Source organism: Eleutherodactylus coqui, chromosome 5, assembly GCF_035609145.1.
Source record: "Eleutherodactylus coqui strain aEleCoq1 chromosome 5, aEleCoq1.hap1, whole genome shotgun sequence".
Taxonomy (NCBI): domain Eukaryota; kingdom Metazoa; phylum Chordata; class Amphibia; order Anura; family Eleutherodactylidae; genus Eleutherodactylus; species Eleutherodactylus coqui.
In genome coordinates, this window is record NC_089841.1 from 257,772,106 (window position 1) to 257,793,260 (window position 21,155).

Sequence of the window (21,155 nt, forward strand, 5' to 3'; positions counted from 1 at the left end):
GTTTGTGATGAACTGAGGCTATTTCAATTCCCTTAATGTTTGGGTTGTTTCGGATTTTGATGGCTAGTGGTTCCATGGCCATAATAAAAAGTACCGGGGATAGTGGGCAACCCTGGCGAGTCCCCCAGCAGATCCGGAATGTATCCGAGCAGAAGCCTCGGTAGCATACGGGGGCTTTAAAACTTCTGCATTTTAAAGACCGGGACGCCATCCTGCGAGGCGCCAGAGAGAAAGGCGATATAAGAGTCAATGGCGCCAGGATCTCCTTTTTTCCTGACTTCTCTGCAGAGATTCAAAAGAGAAGGGGAACTTTTATGGATGTCAAAAGGCGACTGCGTGATCTTCGCACACCATATGCCATGCTGTACCCTGTCAGACTACGCGTAGTAGCAATGGGAGAGGCACAATTCTTCGACAACCCACGCTCAGCGTCAATCTGGCTGGATAGAAACAAAGCTGCAGTACGAAATGCCTCGCGCTCAGCGCGCCAATCTGCAGAACCCATCCATAGATCATGACAGGGGAGGAGTCATCTACAAGATGCTGATTAACACCTGGGAAAAATATGATCGGAGTGAAGAGTCGATGGTATAGGGAATAAAGGATGGCAAAAAGGCTATTTGAGGAAGCGAGTTTCATTTGTTGCTTCTACTGTTTGCTTCACATCCTTATTTTTTTAAGTTCAGATTGTTTTGATATCACACTTCTGAGCAGGCCACCACTTTTTGCTGTTTGGTGGACTGACGCCTTGGTCTGTGGGAATTTACACAGATCAATAAGTTTTATGTCTAAAATCTGTTTTATGTGGGGAATGTTTTTGAGAGAAATGTTTGAGTTTGTTTTTTGTCTCTCTTGTACTGCTGCTGACTGCTGTATGGATGTAATGTTCCGTTGTGGGGGAATGCTGGAACTCTGAGGTGCCGCTGGACTCTTGACGGGAAGGAAGCCTTTTCATCATACCCACATAACAAAATATGGCTGATACATTTACGGTCATATCATGGAATATCCGAGGTATGGGAGATCCGGTGAAGCATATAGCAGTGCTTCAGACAATAAAGGAATATCACCCTGTGATTCTTTGTCTGCAGGAGACACACCTTTCACGGGATACGCTCTCCTCCTTTATAGTTGGGTGGGCAGGGCATGGCTTCCACTCAGTGTATTCTACGTGTTCCAGAGGAGTTAGTATCCTCGTTCACAGATCAATCCCATTTGTGACTTTTGCACGGAGGGTAGACGCAGAGGGTCGATTTGTCTGTCTCCACTGCAAAATATTTAACTATGTCTGTTTATTAATCTCAGTATATCTTCCACCTCCCTATAGCAGTGTGGGGATGCGGCAACCTCTGGGCTTCATAGTGGAAACACCGGATGTCCCCGTCTTGATGGTAGGAGACTTCAATTCGGTAATCGACCCCTACTGGGATAGAGTGAGAACACAGGGACCACCAGATAGGGGGGGTCTGACATTGCTAGGTTGTTTATTAGAAGAGACACTCTTGCTGGACGTGTGGCGCACTAGGAACCTATTCGTGCCATTCCAGTACGTACCAGACTCTCTCACGAATTGATTTGGCAATAGGCAACACATTGTTGTACAGGGATGTGTGTGTGGTTCGTTACCTTTCTAGGCTGCTATCTGATCACTCCCCAATGCAAATTGTGGTCAGACACTCTGGGGGTGGTGCATCTACCCTGCACCTCATGGAGGTTTAACGCATATTGGTTAAACATAATAGGACATCAAGACCTGGGTGAAACTCTGAAGGAATATTTTGAGTTGAGTGCAGGCTCTGCAAATATTACGGTACAGTGGGAAGCGATGAAGGCTTACTTCAGAGGTATCCTCCTGCAGCGGGTGACGCAAATGAAGAGAAGACATAGAGAGTGGGGGCAGAAACTGAGAGAACAACTGACGGACCGTGAGGCCAGATTTGTAAAAGTGGGTACAGTGGAGGCGATAGAGCAGTGGAAGACGGCCCAGGAAAAACTGAATTTATACACACTAGAGGCAGCGGCACATAAACGCAAATTTAAAAAGCAGGCCTACTTTGAGGAGGGTGAGAGAGCCGGGCATATGTTAGCAGTGATTTCTCAAGCTCAGAGAGATTCCACCTACATCACAGGGATGAGAAACGAGCATGGTACGCTGGACACTGATTCGCAGCAATTAGGGAAACGGTGAGGCTTTATTACGCCTCCCTGTACTCCCCCAGACTCCATTAAATGCAAGAACAGATCACTCAGTACCTGGCAGACATAGACCTGCCGAGATTGACTGACGAACAGATGGAGCTTTTAGACTCCCCAGTGGAGTTGGAGGAGTTGCAGGATGCGTTGGAATCTATGCAGAATAGTAAATCACCGGGAGATGATGGGCTCCCAGTTGAGCTATATAAACAATATGCAGGGGTGCTGCTACCAAAACTACTAGAGGTAATATCAGAGGCGGACAGACAAACAGAACTGCCACCATCCATGAGAAATGCAATTATAACAATTATTCCAAACCAGGGAGGGACCCGCTCCTGCCGGACTCTTATAGGCCTATTTCACTGCTCAATGTAGATGTGAAACTCTTAGCAAAAGTCTTGGCTAATCGACTCTCACAGGTGGTTACGGGTCTCATCCATCCTGATCAAAGTGGATTTATTCCAGCCCGATCCACAGCGATTAACATACGGAGATTGTTTCTTAATCTTCAGCTGCCAACGGATAATATAGGATGGAGGGTAATATGCTCCTTAGACGCTGCTAAAGCATTTGACAGTGTGGAGTGGCCCTTTATGTGGGAAGTACTGAACAGGATGGGGTTTGGTCAGGCATACGTGAGACTCGTACAACTTTTATATACTAAAGTGAAGGCGTGCGTCACAGTTAACGGTGGCTGTTCTGAATCTTTCTTGCTGTACAGGGGAACAAGGCAGGGCTGCCCCCTCTCGCCACTCTTATTTGCGCTTGTAATCGAGCCCCTGGCTAGTGTTTTAAGATCCTGTCCAGAGGTGGTGGGGTTTAAAAGAGGGGAAGTAGAGGAGAAAGTGGCGTTATACGCTGACGATCTCCTACTATTTTTGAGTAACGCAGGTGGATCTCTGGATGCGGCAGTGTCGCAGATCAAGCGATTTGGTGAGTTCTCGGGCCTTACTATAAATTGGAGTAAATCTGACATATTACCAATAGATGACCCTGATCTTGCTGCAGGGGAAAATAAAACTCCTATGCAGTGCAAATCAGTTATCACATACCTGGGAATCAAAGTCTCTAACAATGTGATGGAATATGAGAAGCTGAATCTAAATCCACTGCTGGTGAAATTTAAGACAAACCCATAGAAATAGACTGTATCCATAGGGCGCTGGGTCCCAAGGCCCTTGACCCAAAATGCCCACTTGATGTTATATGCCGTATCCATTTCTTCAAAGACAAGGAGGACCTTCTAAAATGAGCTAGGAATGCTGGAAAATTGTCCTACCGGGACATGCCGGTATTGCTTTTGCCAGACCTAGCCAGAAGAACCCTGCAACTCTGCAGGAATTCAAAGCCACTACTGGAGGCTCTCAGTGGGAGGGATATCCCCTATCGCTGGGGTTACCTATTCCAACTAGTAGCCTGGAAAAACGGCAAATCAGATATTCTTCTTCCCTAGGGGACCTTCCAAACTTCCTAGGGTCTTTTGATCTTCCTATGATTTCTTTACCAGAATGGCCAACCTTGCCTTCAGTTCCAGCCTCAACGATAATGGAGCCGTGGCACACTGCATATCCAAAATGCAAAAGAGAAGACCGCAGAACCAGACATTCCCCAGCCTGAAGAGCCCGGCACAGTATATGGGACTGCTACTAACTTGAAAGACAGAGTTTAAAGGTCCAATCACCCTTGGTTCCCCCGAGATAAGTGGAAGATAAAGTTGTCCCGGTTGGGCCATGGTGCGCAGCGTAGCCCATTGTTTCTATCTTCCTCCTATCATTCTCCTCCCTCTCCTTTCTTTTTCCTTCTTCTTTCTATTACCCTGCCTCCCTAAAATAGCATTTTCTATGACATGCCTGGGTATAGGTAGATTAAATCTAGCATTACTTATATTAGTCTCTTCCTCCAACTTGATTTACATAACCTACAACTCTCTTTGTCTAGTTGCCTGGTTTTAGTTTATTCTAAATGTCACCCCCCCCTGGGGTGTTGTGTCATTCGATTGAGACAGGCAGGAGCTCCTCTCCTGCTGTCACTCCCCACTTCCTCGACTAGGCTAAACAACACAGTGTGTGGTCTGCTTCCCAGTACAATTCTGGGACTAGCCTACCAAGTTCTGGACTGGACCTGGCTATATAGTTTACCCCTATGTTGGTTTTTCCTCCCCCCTTCTTCCCCTCCCACACTGGACTTTTGGCAATGAGAGCTTGCTTTCCAAGTACATGATTATGGATAATCTAACATTCTGTTCCTATAACACCAGGGGCCTAAACAAGCACTCCAAAAGAGGCCAGATACTCAAACATCTACTTAAAAACAAGGTTATGATAGCGCTTCTGCAGGAGACTCACTTCTCAACAGGTAACATGCCGAATTGCAATTCCAAACATTATCCGATCTGGTTTATATCTTCTAGGAGAAGATATAGGTGCTGGAGATGAACACGTGGAATCTCTGTGGGTAGAAATACAGGGAGAAATAACTAAATCCTGATAGGGTTTTCTATAGGCCACCAAGAGCAACAGAAGAAGCGGAAACTTTATTATTAAGGCAAATAGAAGAGGTGTCAAACTGCAATGAAGTAATTATTATGGGGGACTTTAATTATCCGGATATAACATGGGAAGACGAAACCTGCAAATCTCATGAGGGTGATAAGTTCTTGAGAACCATTAAAAACAACTACCTTTCCCAACTTGTGTAGGAGCCGACTAGAGGGAGGGCCATTCTGGAATTATTATTAACTAACAAACCGAACAGAATCATGGGGGTGCGGGTGCAGGGACACTTGGGAAATAGTGACTACAATATAATTAATTTGGAGTTTTCATTGAATAAGAAGCCCTATCAGGGAATGACAAAAAAACAAAACTTTAGTAAAGCAAAATTTGATCAGCTCAGAACTACTTACTATTGGTAACATTGATTGGGATAGCATCCTGATATTACAGGATATAGCGTTATGATATTACAGGATATAGACATTAGGTGACCCATGGGGTTATTGAGCTCAAATGTTGATCGAGGGATTACTCTAGCTTCTATTGTGGAGTCAGGAAGGTTGCCTTCCTCTGGACCAACAAGGAAGGGGCTGAAACAGGCTGAACTAGATGGACATTGTCTTCATTCAGCCTAACATACTATGCTACTATGTTACCTCTAAATCATCCCAACAGATATTTGTCTAGCCTTTGGGGGGGACAGGGGACTAGGTCAGGAGATTTGGTATGCTTCCCTGAAGAGGTGCGTTTTTAAGGCACATCTGAAATTTCGTGCATCGGTAATTGTCCGGATGCCTTGGGGTAGAGCGTTCCAGAGGATGGGTGCTGCTCTGGTGAAGTCCTGTAGGTGAGTATGTGAGGTTCATATTACAGGGGTGTTTAGTCTGAGTGTGTTATTAAACTTGCTGTTTAATAATTTGTTCAAAGCTCTTTCCCGGTATAGAAGTCGGGCTCACAGGCCTGTAGTTTTCTGGATCCACCTTCTTCCCTTTTTTGAAGATAGGGACAACATTTGCCCTTTTCCAATCTTCTGGGACTTCTCCTGTTCACCAGGAATTTTCAAGGATTATGGCAAGTGGTTCAGCAATTACCTCTGCTGCTTCCTTTAGTATCCTAGGATGTAATTAATCTGGACCTTGAGACTTGAATTAATTTAAGTTAGCTAAGTGTTCCCTCACCTCTCTGCTTGCAGATAACCTGCATTCAGGGATGATCAGTTAATGTTCCATCTACTTTATGAGAGAAAACAGATACAAAACAGGAATTTAAAAGTTTGGCCTTCTCAACATCATTCTTAACCTATTCACCTTTTTTTATTTTTTTGCAAGCATCCAATAGCATCTTTGACTCCTCTTTTGCTTTTGACATACCCACAAAGCCCTTTTTTATTGCTTTTGGCCTTTGTTGCAAGCCTCAATTTATTATTAGCTTTAGCTTTTCTGACACTATCTCTTCAGTTTCTGCAGATCGCATTATATTCTTCTTTAAATATCCCCCCTCTTTCTAATTGATAAAGATATTTTTCTTTGTTTTTAACATGTGTTTATTAGAGATGAGCGAACGCGTTCGTCCGAGCTTGATATTCGTGCGAATATTAGGGTGTTCGGGATGTTCGTTATTCGTAACGAACACCATGCGGTGTTCTGGTTACTTTCACTTCCTTCCCTGAGACGTTAGCGCGCTTTTCTGGCCAATTGAAAGACAGGGAAGGCATTACAACTTCCCCCTGTGACGTTCAAGCCCTATACCACCCCCCTGCTGTGAGTGGCTGGGGAGATCAGGTGTCACCCGAACATAAAAGTCGGCCCCTCCCGCGGTTCGCCTCAGATGCGGTGTGAGTTAGATGAGGGACAGTGCTGTTTGTACCGGAGCTGCTGTAGGGAAAGAATTGGTAGTTAGTGTAGGCTTCAAGACCCCCCAAAGGTCCTTATTAGGGCCACTGATAGCTGTGTGTTGGCTGCTGTTAGCAGTGGCAAATTTTTTTTTCTCAAAATCGCCTCTGCAGACCGTTGCACCTGGCATTAGGGACAGAAGTGCTGCATAGGCAGGGAGAGTGTTAGGAGTGAGTGTAGCCTTCAAGAACCTCAACGGTCCTTTCTAGGGCCATATTTATCCGTGTGCAGTACTGTCCAGGCTGCTGTTAGCTGTGCTGCATTTTTTTTTGCTTCTCAAAATCGCCTCTGCAGACCATTGCACCCTCCATTGATACTGCAGGGAAAGAATTGTATAGGCAGGGCCACAACACAGTTATTATTCATAGAATATACGCAGTGCTGCCTTTTGGTGGAAAAAAACTGAAAACAAATCTATTTGTCCAGCCTCTGTCCGTCCTAAGGGCGGTGGACACGTGTGAGCTGCTTGAACAACATTGCTAAATCAGACGCACCCAGCTACGCTTTACTGCTGGCTTCGCCATTTGCTTTCCTTAATTGGGAAAAAAATACCTGCTCTCCAAGAGTTATAATAACTCTGCTACCCTCACGTTCTGTGACACATAAGCAGGGACACAGCACAGTTATTAAACTTCTCATGTTCATTGAATATACGCAGTGCTGCCTTTTGGTGGAAAAAAACTGAAAACAAATCTATTTGTCCAGCCTCTGTCCGTCCTAAGGGCGGTGGACACGTGTGAGCTGCTTGAACAACATTGCTAAATCAGACGCACCCAGCTACGCTTTACTGCTGGCTTCGCCATTTGCTTTCCTTAATTGGGAAAAAAATACCTGCTCTCCAAGAGTTATAATAACTCTGCTACCCTCACGTTCTGTGACACATAAGCAGGGACACAGCACAGTTATTAAACTTAGATAATTCATTCACTAGAGGCAGTGGGGCCTTTCGTTTTCCAAAAAGGGCAAAAATTATATTTGGCCTGCAGTCTTGCGCCAATTTATTTCCTGCCTGTGAAATCAAATCACTGGTAATACAGCATGCTGAGGGGTAGGGGTAGGCCTAGAGGACGTGGACGCGGCCGAGGACGCGGAGGGCCAGGTCAGGGTGTGGGCGCAGCCCGAGCTCCTGATCCCGGTGTGTCGCAGCCGACTGCTGCGCGATTAGGAGAGAGGCACGTTTCTGGCGTCCCCACATTCATCGCCCAATTAATGGGTCCACGCGGGAGACGGTTATTAGAAAATGAGCAGTGTGAGCAGGTCCTGTCCTGGATAGCAGAAAGTGCTTCGAGCAACCTATCGTCTACCCGCAGTTCTGCGCCGTCCACTGCTGCCAATCCGAATCCTCTGTCTGCTGCTCCTCCTTCCTCCCAGCCTCCTCACTCCACTACAATAACACCTGCTCAGGAGCGGGAACACTCCCAGGAACTGTTCTCGGGCCCCTGCTTAGATTGGGCAGCAGCGGTTCCTCTCCCACCAGAGGAGTTTATCGTCACTGATGCCCAACCATTGGAAAGTTCCCGGGGTCCGGGGGAAGAGGCTGGGGACTTCCGCCAACTGTCTCAACAACTTTCTGTGGGTGAGGAGGACGATGACGATCAGACACAGTTGTCTTGCAGTGAGGTAGTAGTAAGGGCAGTAAGTCCCAGGGAGCAGCGCACAGAGGATTCGGAGGAAGAGCAGCAGGACGATGAGGTGACTGACCCCACCTGGTGTGCAACGCTTACTCAGGAGGACAGGTCTTCAGAGGGGGAGTCAAGGGCATCAGCAGGGCAGGTTGCAAGAGGCAGTGCAGTGGCCAGGGGTAGAGGCAGGGCCAGACCGAATAATCCACCAAGTGTTTCCCAAAGCGCCCCCTCGCGCCATGCCACCCTGCGGAGGCCGAGGTGCTCTAAGGTCTGGCAGTTTTTCACAGAGACGCCTGACGACCGACGAACAGTGGTGTGCAACCTTTGTCGCGCAAAGCTCAGCCGGGGAGCCAACACCAACAGCCTCACCACCACCACCATGCGCAGACATATGATGGCCAAGCACCCCGCAAGGTGGGACGAAGGCCGTTCACCGCCTCCGGTTTGCACCCCTGCCTCTCCCCCTGTGCCCCAACCTGCCACTGAGATGCAACCCCCCTCTCAGGACACAGGCACTACCGCCTCATGGCCTGCACCCACACCCTCATCTCCGCTGTCCTCGGCCCCATCCAGCAGTGTAGTTCAGCGCACCGTTCAGCCGTCGCTTGCACAAGTGTTCGAGCGCAAGCGCAAGTACGCCGCCACGCACCCGCACGCTCAAACGTTAACCGTCCGCATAGCAAAATTCATCAGCCTTGAGATGCTGCCGTATAGGGTTGTGGAAACTGAGTCCTTCAAAAGTATCATGGAGGCGGCGGCCCCGCGCTACTCAGTTCCCAGTCGCCACTACTTTTCCCGATGTGCCGTCCCAGCCCTGCACGACCACGTCTCCCGCAACATTGTGCGCGCCCTCACCAACGCGGTTACTGCCACGGTCCACTTAACTACGGACACGTGGACAAGCACAGGCGGGCAGGGCCACTACATCTCCCTGACGGCACATTGGGTGAATTTAGTGGAGGCTGGAACAGAGTCAGAGCCTGGGACCGCTCACGTCCTACCCACCCCCAGAATTGCGGGCCCCAGCTCGGTGCTGGTATCTGCGGAGGTGTATGCTTCCTCCACTAAAGCACCCTCCTCCTCCTCCTCCTCCTCTGTCTCGCAATCAAGATGTGTTAGCAGCAGCATGTCGCCAGCAGTCGGTGTCGCGCGGTGTGGCAGCACAGCGGTGGGCAAGCGTCAGCAGGCCGTGCTGAAACTACTCAGCTTAGGAGAGAAGAGGCACACGGCCCACGAACTGCTGCAGGGTCTGACACAGCAGACCGACCGCTGGCTTGCGCCGCTGAGCCTCCAACCGGGCATGGTCGTGTGTGACAACGGCCGTAACCTGGTGGCGGCTCTGCAGCTCGGCAGCCTCACGCACGTGCCATGCCTGGCCCATGTCTTTAATTTGGTGGTTCAGCGCTTTCTGAAAAGCTACCCACGCTTGTCAGACCTGCTCGTAAAGGCGCGCCGGCTCTGCGCACATTTCCGCAAGTCCCACACGGACGCTGCCACCCTGCGCACCCTGCAACATCACTTTAAGCTGCCAGTGCACCGACTGCTGTGCGACGTGCCCACACGGTGGAACTCTACGCTCCATATGTTGGCCAGGCTCTATGAACAACGTAGAGCTATAGTCGAATACCAACTCCAACATGGGCGGCGCAGTGGGAGTCAGCCTCCTCAATTCCTTTCAGAAGAGTGGGCCTGGTTGGCAGACATCTGCCATGTCCTTGGTAATTTTGAGGAGTCTACCCAGGTGGTGAGCGGCGATGCTACAATCATTAGCGTCACCATTCCTCTGCTATGCATCTTGAGAAATTCCCTGCAAACCATAAAGGCAGCTGCTTTGCGCTCGGAAACGGGGGCGGGGGAAGACAGTATGCCGCTGGATAGTCAGGGCACCCTCCTGTCTATTTCTCAGCGCATACAGGAGGAGGAGGAGGAGCATGAGGAGGATGAGGAGGAGGGGGAAGAGACAGCTTGGGCCGCTGCTGACGGTACACCGGCTGATTGCCTGTCATCCTTTCAGCGTGTATGGCCTGAGGAGGAGGAGGAGGAGGAGGATCCTGATAGTGATCTTCCTAGTGAAGACAGCCATGTGTTGCGTACAGGTACCCTGGCACACATGGCTGACTTCATGTTAGGATGCCTTTCTCGTGACCCTCGCGTTGCACGCATTCTGGCCACGACGGATTACTGGGTGTACACACTGCTCGATCCACGGTATAAGGAGAACCTGCCCACTCTGATTCCCGAAGAGGAAAGGGGTTCGAGAGTGTTGCTATACCACAGGACCCTTGCGGACAAGCTGATGGTAAAATTCCCAGCCGACAGCGCTAGTGGCAGAAGGCGCAGTACCGAGGGCAAGGTAGCAGGGGATGTGCGTAGATCGAGCAGCATGTACATCCCAGGTAGTGCAACAGTCTTTAAGGGCCTGGCCAGCTTTATGTCTCCCCACCAAGACTGTGTCACCGCTCCCCAGTCACGGCTGAGTCGGCGGGAGCACTGTAAAAGGATGGTGAGGGAGTACGTAGCGGATCGCACGACCATCCTTGGTGACGCCTCTGCCCCCTACAACTACTGGGTGTCGAAGCTGGACATGTGGCCTGAACTAGCGCTGTATGCCCTGGAGGTGCTTGCTTGTCCTGCGGCTAGCGTCTTGTCGGAGAGGGTGTTTAGTGCGGCTGGGGGAATCATCACAGATAAGCGTAGCCGCTTGTCAACCGACAGTGCCGACAGGCTAACACTCATCAAGATGAACAAAGGCTGGATTTCCCCAGACTTCTGTTCTCCACCAGCGGACAGCAGCGATACCTAAGCAATACGTAGGCTGCACCCGCGGATGGAAGCTACGTTCTCTCTCACCATCCAAAACGGGGACATTTCTGCTTCATCAATCTGTGTCTAATATTCCTCCTCCTCCTCCTCCTGCTCCTCCTCCTGAAACCTCACGTAATCACGCTGAACGGGCAATTTTTCTTAGGGCCACTCAAATAATTTTTCAGAACAATTTTTATAAGTTTCAATGCGCTTAAAAGCATTGGAACTTTAACTTGAACCAATTTTTCGTTACACTGGGCTGCCTCCAGGCCTAGTTACCACTTAAGCCACATTAACCAAAGCGATTAATGGGTTTCACCTGCCCTCTTGGCTGGCCATGGCCAATTTTTGGGATGTACATTAGTACTGTTGATACAGCAATTTTTGTGGGCCCTCGCCTACAGTGTAATCAAATTAATTTTTAGCCCACCTGCATTACAGCTGACGTTACCTCAGCTGTGTTGGGCAATGCAATGGGATATTTTTATGTACCGCCGGTGGGTTCCAGGGAGCCACCCACGCTGTAGGTGCACACTGAGTTTTTAATACATCTGTACACTTCTAAAGAACCCGTCTGACTGGGCCATGCAGTGTGGGCCGAAGCCCACTTGTATTACGCACGACATTACTACCTCAGCTGTGTTGGGCAATGCAATGGGATATTTCTATGTACCGCCGGTGGCTTCCTGGCACCCACCCAGGCAGTGGGTCCACAGGGAGTTTAACCTACGTGTCCACTTGTAAAGAACCCCAGTCAGACTGGGGCATGCAGTGTGGGCCGAAGCCCACCTGCATTAAGCACGACATTACTACCTCAGCTGTGTTGGGCAATGCAATGGGATATTTTTATGTACCGCCGGTGGGTTCCAGGGAGCCACCCATGCTGTAGGTGCACACTGAGTTTTTAATACATCTGTACACTTCTAAAGAACCCGTCTGACTGGGGCATGCAGTGTGGGCCGAAGCCCACCTGTATTACGCACGACATTACTACCTCAGCTGTGTTGGGCAATGCAATGGGATATTTCTATGTACCGCCGGTGGCTTCCTGGCACCCACCCAGGCAGTGGGTCCACAGGGAGTTTAACCTACATGTGTCCACTTGTAAAGAACCCCAGTCTGACTGGGGCATACAGTGTGGGCCGAAACCCACCTGCATTAACCCTTTCCAGTCCACTGTGTGACCTGTGAAGACATTAGGGTTTAAGGCTGTACAGCTCCGTTGTTGGTAGACGTCCGTCGGGGTTCTCTTACTGTATATTGCCAGCCTCTCTACTGTCGGAGCCTATCCTACGTGTCAGCTCATGCAGTACTGGCTTTAGCCAGCATATAGCGCCGTTGTATAACAGCAGAAAAAGAGTAAGCCCACTAGGAAAACCATATACAAATTGGATTGGAAAGGGTTAAGCACAACATTACTACCTCAGCTGTGTTGGGCAATGCAATGGGATATTTCTATGTACCGCCGGTGGCTTCCTGGCACCCACCCATGCTGTAGGTGCACACGGAGTTTTTACTACATCTGTACACTTATAAAGAACCCCAGTCAGACTGGGGCATGCAGTGTGGGCCGAAGCCCACCTGCATTAAGCACGACATTACTACCTCAGCTGTGTTGGGCAATGCAATGGGATATTTCTCTGTACCGCCGGTGGGTTCCAGGGAGCCACCCATGCTGTGGGTCGACAGGGACTTCACAATAGGGAGTTGTACCTGCCTGTGTCTATGAATTAAAAAGCCCGGTCTGACTGGGGCATGCAGACACCTTGACAGAATGAATAGTGTGTGGCACATAGGTTCCCCATTGCTATGCCCACGTGTGCAGCTCCTGATGGCGGTGGCACAGGATTCTATTTCTCATTGCTTCTGTACAGCATTGTGGGCTATCGCTCCGCCACTTTTAAAGAGGGTCGCTGCCTAGCCGTGCCAACCTCTGCAGTGTGTGCCTGCGGTCCCTCGTCATGGCAGACGCAATTCTAAATAGACATGAGCGTGGTGTGGCATGAGGGCAGCTGAAGGCTGCGCAGGGACACTTTGGTGTGCGCTGTGGGGGGGAGGGGGGGGCGGTTGGTCAGCATGTAACCCAGGAGAAGTGTCAGTGGAGTGTCATGCAGGCAGTGATTGTGCTTTGTTGGAGGTAGTGTGGTGCTTAGCTAAGGTATGCCATGCTAATGAGGGCTTTTCAGAAGTAAAAGTTGTTGGGAGGGGGGGGGGCCCACTCTTGCCGGTATTGTGGCTTAATAGTGGGACCTGTGAACTTGAGATGCAGCCCAACACGTAGCCCCTCGCCTGCCCTATCCGTTTCTGTGTCATTCCCATCACTTTCTTGAATTGCCCAGATTTTCACACATGAAAACCTTAGCGAGCATCGGCGAAATACAAAAATGTTCTGGTCGCCCATTGACTTCAATGGGGTTCGTTGTTCGAAACGAACCCTCGAGCATCACGGGAAGTTCGTTCCGAATAACGAACACCCGAACATTTTGGTGTTCGCTCATCTCTAGTGTTTATCCATCATGGTCCCTTTAAATGCTTCCTATTCTTCCTTCTTTTAGGGATTGCTAACGATTATGCTTTGAGAATCTCATTTCGGAATATTTCCCAACCTTCTTGGACATTTCTGTCTCTAAGAACATCCAGCCACTGGATTCTTCCTACCCTCTTTCTGAGTTTGTTGAAAAGGTTTACAGGCAATAATAACGGTTATCCCAAAACTGGGAAGGGACCACACACTCTGTTCCAACTATCGTCCCATCTCCCTTCTGAATATCGACACCAAACTGTTCTCTAAGATCCTGGCATCTCGTTTGAAACCTTTCATCCCGACCCTAATCAATCATGAACAGACTGGTTTTGTCCCAGGCCAAGAAGCAAGGGATAACACTATCAGAACAATGTCCCTAATCTCGCGGGCTTGACTCTCTGGAACCCCCCCCCCCTATGCTTGTTGACAGTAGATGCAGAAAAAGCCTTTGATAGGGAGGGTACATTGGGGGTTCCTGGGGTCAACTCTGAGGAAGATCGGCCTGAGACCTAGATTTATAAATTGGATTATGGCCTTATACCACGAACCGCCAGCTTGGATTAGGGTTCTCTTTCTTCTCTTAAAATTAATAATGGAACGAGGCAGGGTTTCCCCCTTTTCCCCTTTTTTTATGTCCTGGTGATGGAGTCCCTGGCCAATGGCCTCAGGAACAACCCAAATATTTAGGGGTTCCAGATAGGCAACTCTGAGCACAAACTCGCTCTTTTCGCTCACGACCTTCTAATGTACATCAAAAATCCTTGGATTGGCCTCCCGGTTGTCATGGAGGAGTTAAAGAGATTCGGCAGAATCTGAAACTTTAAAGTCAATATAAGTAAATCAGAAATCCTTAACATAACAGTTCCACTAAAGGTTTAAACCGATGTTGGATAGTTTTAGAAGAGATCTTAAGAAATGGAGACCTCTCACAATGTTGTGGTTTGGGAAAATTTTATTGCAATGGTACAGGATGCCTTTGTGTTTAGCAAAGATGTACCCCCAGACCCCGGACTCCTGCTAGAGGTGTTCTAGAGGGAGAGGAGACTTTTTACACATCTGGTAGTCCTGCCCTCTAGTCCTTCCCCTGTGGCAGGAGATTACTAGCCTTTACAATGCAGTACACAGAGACTCCGTGATCCTTACCCCAGAAGCAGCTTTGCTGTCCATAATCTTGGGACCCTTCTCAAGAATAAAAAAAGTGCCCTCAGATTCTTTTTCATTGCCATGAGACAGATAATACAAAGGCTGTGGAGGTCATCTTCTCCTCCCACTAGGATTATCTGGCTAGAAACCCTTGACAACATTAGCCAAATGGAGAAGCTAGCCGCAACAGACGAGGGCAAAATTCAAAAATACTATACAGTCTGGACGGCTTGGATCTTATTCAGGAATTCCACTGAGCTGTAAGCATGACTCCAAAGGAGTGCCTTACCCGTTTAAACTTAGTTAACCAAATCTATTCATAGAGAAGTGGTTTTGAGCTCCCGGATGCTGGTTGGTCTACTTCCCCTACTATATCTAATCCCCATTTCCCTATTAGTTTGTTTATGTTCTAAAGCATCTATTAATCTTGAAGCCTGTACACCATCGCTGGCTCTCCTGTCCATGAAGACTTGTCGTAGCGACTACCTGTATTTTACACGGTTTCCTTGGTAGCAACCAGGCGGGAAGGGATGGGGGATGCCAGTGGTATTTTATACTGTTAAAGCTGGCTTTATGACTATAAATGAAAAGCAGACACAAAACGATGCTGTAATATGTTTGTTTATTGAAAACTCAATAAAAATTATTTGAACTATAAAAACAGCACAAGAAATTGTAGACACTCGCATGGAGCAAGTTCATAGAAACAAAAGGCAGAACCACTAACAAAAGCAACAACAGGGTGGCTAAAGAAAGAGCATCGAACAGGAAAGCTAGATGACAGATGGGAAATGATGCCTTACACCAGGGGTCCCCAACTCCAGTCCTCAGGGACCACTAACGGGTCATGTTTTCAGGATATCCTATGGTAAGAACACCTGTGGCAATGTTTGAGCCACCGACAATAATTACATCACCTGTGTAACACTGAGAAAATTCGGAAAACATGACCTGTTGGTGGTCCCTGAGGACTGGAGTTGGGGAACACTGCCTTACATCATAATAGGAATACTCTTTCCAGAAAAAGACCTATAAAGAATTGCTCAAGATGGAAGAGTCCCAAAAATGGTTCATCGAAACAGACTAAAACTTTGTTTACTAGATCCTACTTCAGAAGACACATCAGAAGAGGACCAAACTACACCAAACTCAAGCAAGAGAACGGTAAGTACAAGAAACCTTAGCGAATTCGACATCAACAACTCTCTATCCTGGTACCTAAATCCTGCAATGACTTTGGTTGGACCAAGCCCATTAGATTACATCCCGGCAGTATCATGTGAACGAAGACTCTGAAGATGTGGCTGTCAACATCCCCAGACATTCGCAAAAGACTAATTTTAGAAAGCCTCCATTTCGCTTAGAAGACAAAGATTACTAAAGAAAACAGAAGCCAAATAACAGACTTCTACCTTTGTAATTAGTTATTTAATTTGTTCCAGTGTTTAAAACTCAACAGAAGACTTATTAAAGTTAAAAGTAACATTCAAGTACCCTGAAGAACTATTCAGAGATTCGTTAACCCCAGTTTTGTAGTTCCTATTTTTCCCAAAGACTATCTCCCACATCTGGTTACTCATGTCTTGTTACAGCCGGCACAAGCAACTTGTTATGGACTGTGCACCACAGGTTGTGCCAGGGGACACTTAGTGGTAGTGAGGCTGTCTACCAGGGTTCTTAGAAGGACTGCCTAGTCTCTAGTTAGGTTTGTTGTTCCAGCTACAACTAGAAGAATAAAGACTCTGACGAAGATGAATTAAGTATAAAAATTGTAATGTTTGATTTGCATAACCAAAATTTTTGCTCCTACCAAGTGGATCATATCAAGAATGTCTAAATATGCCAAATGTTATTTATAATTTTGTTGTACTTGAAACTTCAGAAATGCATTATTTGATGACTGTGAGGAGAATAGGTGTAGGGGCCCCATAGCTCTTTTGAAGTAGGTGGTTCTGCCCCTCTTTAAATCCCTTGCTAAATAATAAGTCGACTTTAATTTCACAGACATTTTGTCATATTCTCTAGCCATCCACCTGCTCCATCCTCGAAGAAGAAAACGCAGAGGATGGCTGTTCTCAAACAAGGGGGAGATGTAGTGGCCTGGAAATAGGCATTACATAGCACTATTTAGTTATGGGGACCAGTAATATAATAACTGGCCCTAGGGTTTAATCAGTTTACATAAGTGAAGAAGAAAACCTAGCAACCAGTTAGGACATGTATTAGCCAGCTGCATAAGGTAGAAAAAATACATAGAGACTAAGATGATGCAGGTAGCAACCAGATAGGTTGTGATTAGCTGCAGACCAATGGGTCAGATGACAGATATTATAAACAGCCAGACAACGGTCACAGTGAGCCAGTTGGTGATTGAGCCAGAGAGTGAGGGAGATGCACCAGGCGCAAGAGAGAGCGCTCGAAAATACCCTGCGTGGATTCCGCAATTCAAACCCGCCTGTGGACATAGGCTCTTAATATGATACTCTGAAACCGGCCATATAGAGAAAAATATAGTTCCTGATTTTGGTGCTGTGCTGTATCTATGTTGAATAGATTAACACGTTAAGGATGGAAGAACACGGTGTAGCTGGCTGCAAGCCACCAGACCACTCCCACCAACAACAGTCAATGGCTACATAATTTGGCTAGTAACTTATGTGTCGGTCAGTCGCATTGTCTTTCCACCATTAGAGCTATATTCCATCCGTGTGCTATCCATGCACTTCATCAGAGCACACAGACACATTATGTCCATATACAATTTGTCTCTGAGATCCTAAGCTTGAGACCAAAGTTTCAGTCCTTTCTTGAAACTAGAGAACCCTTTTAATATATACATGCAACAAATTACTCTTTGGAAGTATATCTAGGAATATGTGTCTGCCCATGGCACCAACACTGCAACAGCTTTTCACACACCAACTATCTTTTCTTTATTTTTGTAGTCTTGTTAGTAGCACACTGGACTATACCTTACTGGTGACTCTTAGACCTTATTCACATAAGCTTTTTTAATGGGTATGTGTTGTTCCAGTTTGCAATGGACCGCACATGGACCCATTATTTTCAGTGGTGATATTTAGACATGCCATTTATGTGCGCTCTGTTTTTCATGTGCGTTTTGCAAGAGCAAAGCTGGAAAAAAGGAATTAAAAAACAGAAAGTACTATGGTGTGGTCCAGACAGCACTTTACATCACTAGCAATAGTTTACTGCACTATCAATATAGGTCTGCAAAAATGCCAAAGTCAATGGATGCAGATTGGTTAATATGCTTGTCCAAGAAAAGCTAGAGCTGTAGGACACTCATAGTGACTCCTACCAAGACCACCATTGAAAAGACACCGCACAGGAGAAGGTTGTGAAGTCCCTATTTTCAAAGCAGCTGGAATCTATCAGGTCTTCCGAATAATCAAAGAGGGGTACGTGCAACACCAGCTGTGGTCCTGTGGCTGTCATGTCACCCTGACAGACTCAATAATGGCTCTTGTACCTATAGCTGCAATGCCACCCTACGGGTGCATTCACACGAACGTATATCGGCTCGGTTTTCACGCCAAGCCGATATACGTTGTCCTCATGTGCAGGGGGGGGGGAGGCTGGAAGAGCCCAGGAGCAGGAACTGAGCTCCCGCCCCCTCTCTGCCTCCTCTTCACCCCTCTGCACTATTTGCAATGAAGAGAGGCGGGGAGGGGGCGGGGCTAATTCGCGGACCTTAGCCCCGCCCACCTCATCTCATTGAAAATTGTGCAGAGGGGTGGAGAGGAGGCAGAGAGGGGGCGGGAGCTCAGTTCCTGCTCCTGGGCTCTTCCAGCCTCCCCCCCTGCACATGAGGACAACGTATATCGGCTCGGCGTGAAAACCGAGCCGATATACGTTCGTCTGAATGCAGCCTAAGGGTGAATACCCACTGGCGATCTGTTATTCTTGCGATGCGAGAGTGAGTGAAAAAGCATGATAAGGAAACCAACGATTTTCAATGGTTTCATTCTCATTTGCAATGTTTTTACTGTAACCCCGCATCGCAAAAAAGAATTTGAGATATTGCCCACTGCTTTCAATGGGGCCAGCGTCAGCAGCGCTAGCCTATTAAAAACATAGGGAGACCATTGCGCTCCCCTAACACAGCTGTGACAGCTATGGCAGGGGATTCCTTCATTCCCACGGAGACTGCGGGGATGGAGGAATGCCCTGTCACAGCTATCACAGCTTTGGCAGAGGTCCACGATGCTATCTCATTGCTTTCAATTGAATCAGCGCTGCTGCAGCCCCATTGAAAGGAGTGAAATGTGAAATGAAGGTTACCACCGCAGCATTGATTTTCAGGGAAGGGCTTTCATGAAAACCATGGCTAGCTGTAGAAAAAACTAAAAAAAGAAAAGATTAACTCACTGGCTCTTCTCTCCGGCCCTGGCAGTCGTCTTCTCTGTTCTGGAGGACTGGGATTGAAAAATCCCCGCTTCCAGAAAGCGCTGCCTCTGATTGGCTGAGCACTGTGGCTAGGATAACAGATCACCAGTGGGTGTATACCCTCTATAGATACTGTGGTAGTGTCCAATTTCCCTATTGGCACTATGTGACAATTAATGAAAATGTGCATCTACACACAGTTGGTCATCCTGGATCTAGTAGCAGTAACACCACCTATTATTCCCATAGAATTTTTCCAAGCGATATATCAGTGGAACTTTTACTGTGGTTCAAACAAGCTACTTGCGGCAACAGCAATAGCTCCTTCACCGCACAAGTCATACCAATGACAGCACTAAATCCCTGGATTTATGTATGTATGATTTATGTATTATAATTGTATTATGGCCCTCAAGTTCCTAGCCCATATTATCCTTGACCAGCTTAGAACTACTATCGACAACATTAATCGGGACAGCGTCCTCAAAAATAATAGTGCAGGCGACAAAGGGAGAAGTTTAAAAACATCCTAATCACCTCATGTGAGCAGTTCATACCCTTTAAAAATAAAAGAACTACAATTAGAGGGAAACTAATGTGGCTCGGCAAGACTACAAGGGGGCAATAAGTGAAAAAAAAGAGTGTTTAAATCATTAAAACAAGACGGCAGTGAAGAAGCGCTAAAACATACAGGGAAAAAAACAAATTATGTAAGGAAAAGAACAAAACTGCCAAGGAGAAGGCTTGCCAAAGAGAGCAAAAATAACCCTAAACGATTTCCAATTATATAAATGATAAAAGAATTTGCCCTGAAAGCACTGGCCCTTTAACAAATAATGCAAGAGAAATCATAGAAGATGATGGGGGGAAGACAAAACTATTAAATAGTTTTTTCTCAAGTGTATTCACGAAGGAAAAAGAAATGTCACACGAGATTCGGGGGAAATAAAATTATCCCTCCCTTCCCCTAAATATCACCTGCCTAACAAAATTGGAAGTGCAGAGCTGGTTAAAAATCGACAAATCACTGGGCCCAGATGGAATACAGGGTTCTAAGGGAACTAGGTGATGTGATACATAGACGCTTTTTCTTATATTTAGGGACTCTATTGAGACTGAGGTTGTACCACTGGATTGGTGCATTGCCAATATGGATCCAATATACAAAAAAGGGGTCAAGAAGAGAGCCTAGTAACTACAGGCCGGTAAGTCTCACTTCAATAATTGGAAAAATATTTGAGGGGTTTCTGAGAGATGTCATCCTGTAATACCTCAAGGAAAACAGTATAACTCATCATCAGTATGGGTTCATGAGGGGGCGATCATATTGGACCAATTTGATCAGATTCTAGAACAAAGTAATTTCTAGGCTGGACCTGGGAGAGTCTATTGATCTCATATATTTGGATTTTTCTAAATCATTTGACACTGTGCCACATAATAGGCTGATTTATAAAATGAGACAGCTTGGACTGGGAGGAAACGTGTGTTGTTGGGTAAAGAACTGGCTCTGAAATAGAAAGCAGAGGGTAGTAATAAATTGATCGTACTCTGATTGAGCCACTGTTGCTACTGGGGTGCCACAGGGTTCGGTACTAGACCCCATTCTGTTCAATATATTTATCAATGACCTGGTAGAGGCACTGCACAGTAAAATATTAATATTTGCAGACTATATGAAATTATACAAGGTAATTAATACAAAGGAGGACAAGGTACGGCTACAAAAGGACCTAGATAAATTGGGGATTTGGGCAGAAAAATGGCAAATGAAGTTTAATGTTGATAAATATAAGGTTCTGCACATGGGCAGGAGAAACGTATGTCACCAATATACACTAAATGGGGTACTGCTAGGGAAAAGTGAGATGGTAAAAGACCTGGGGGTACTAATTGAGCAATACATGCCAATCAGCTGCTGCAAAAGCAAATTAAGTCTTAGTAACATAGTTTGTAAGGCTGAATGAAGACAATGTCCATCTAGTCCAGCCTGTCTATCCTACTGTGTTGATCCAGAGGAAGGCAAAAAACCCCAAGGCCAGAAGCCAATTAGCCCTTTTGGGGG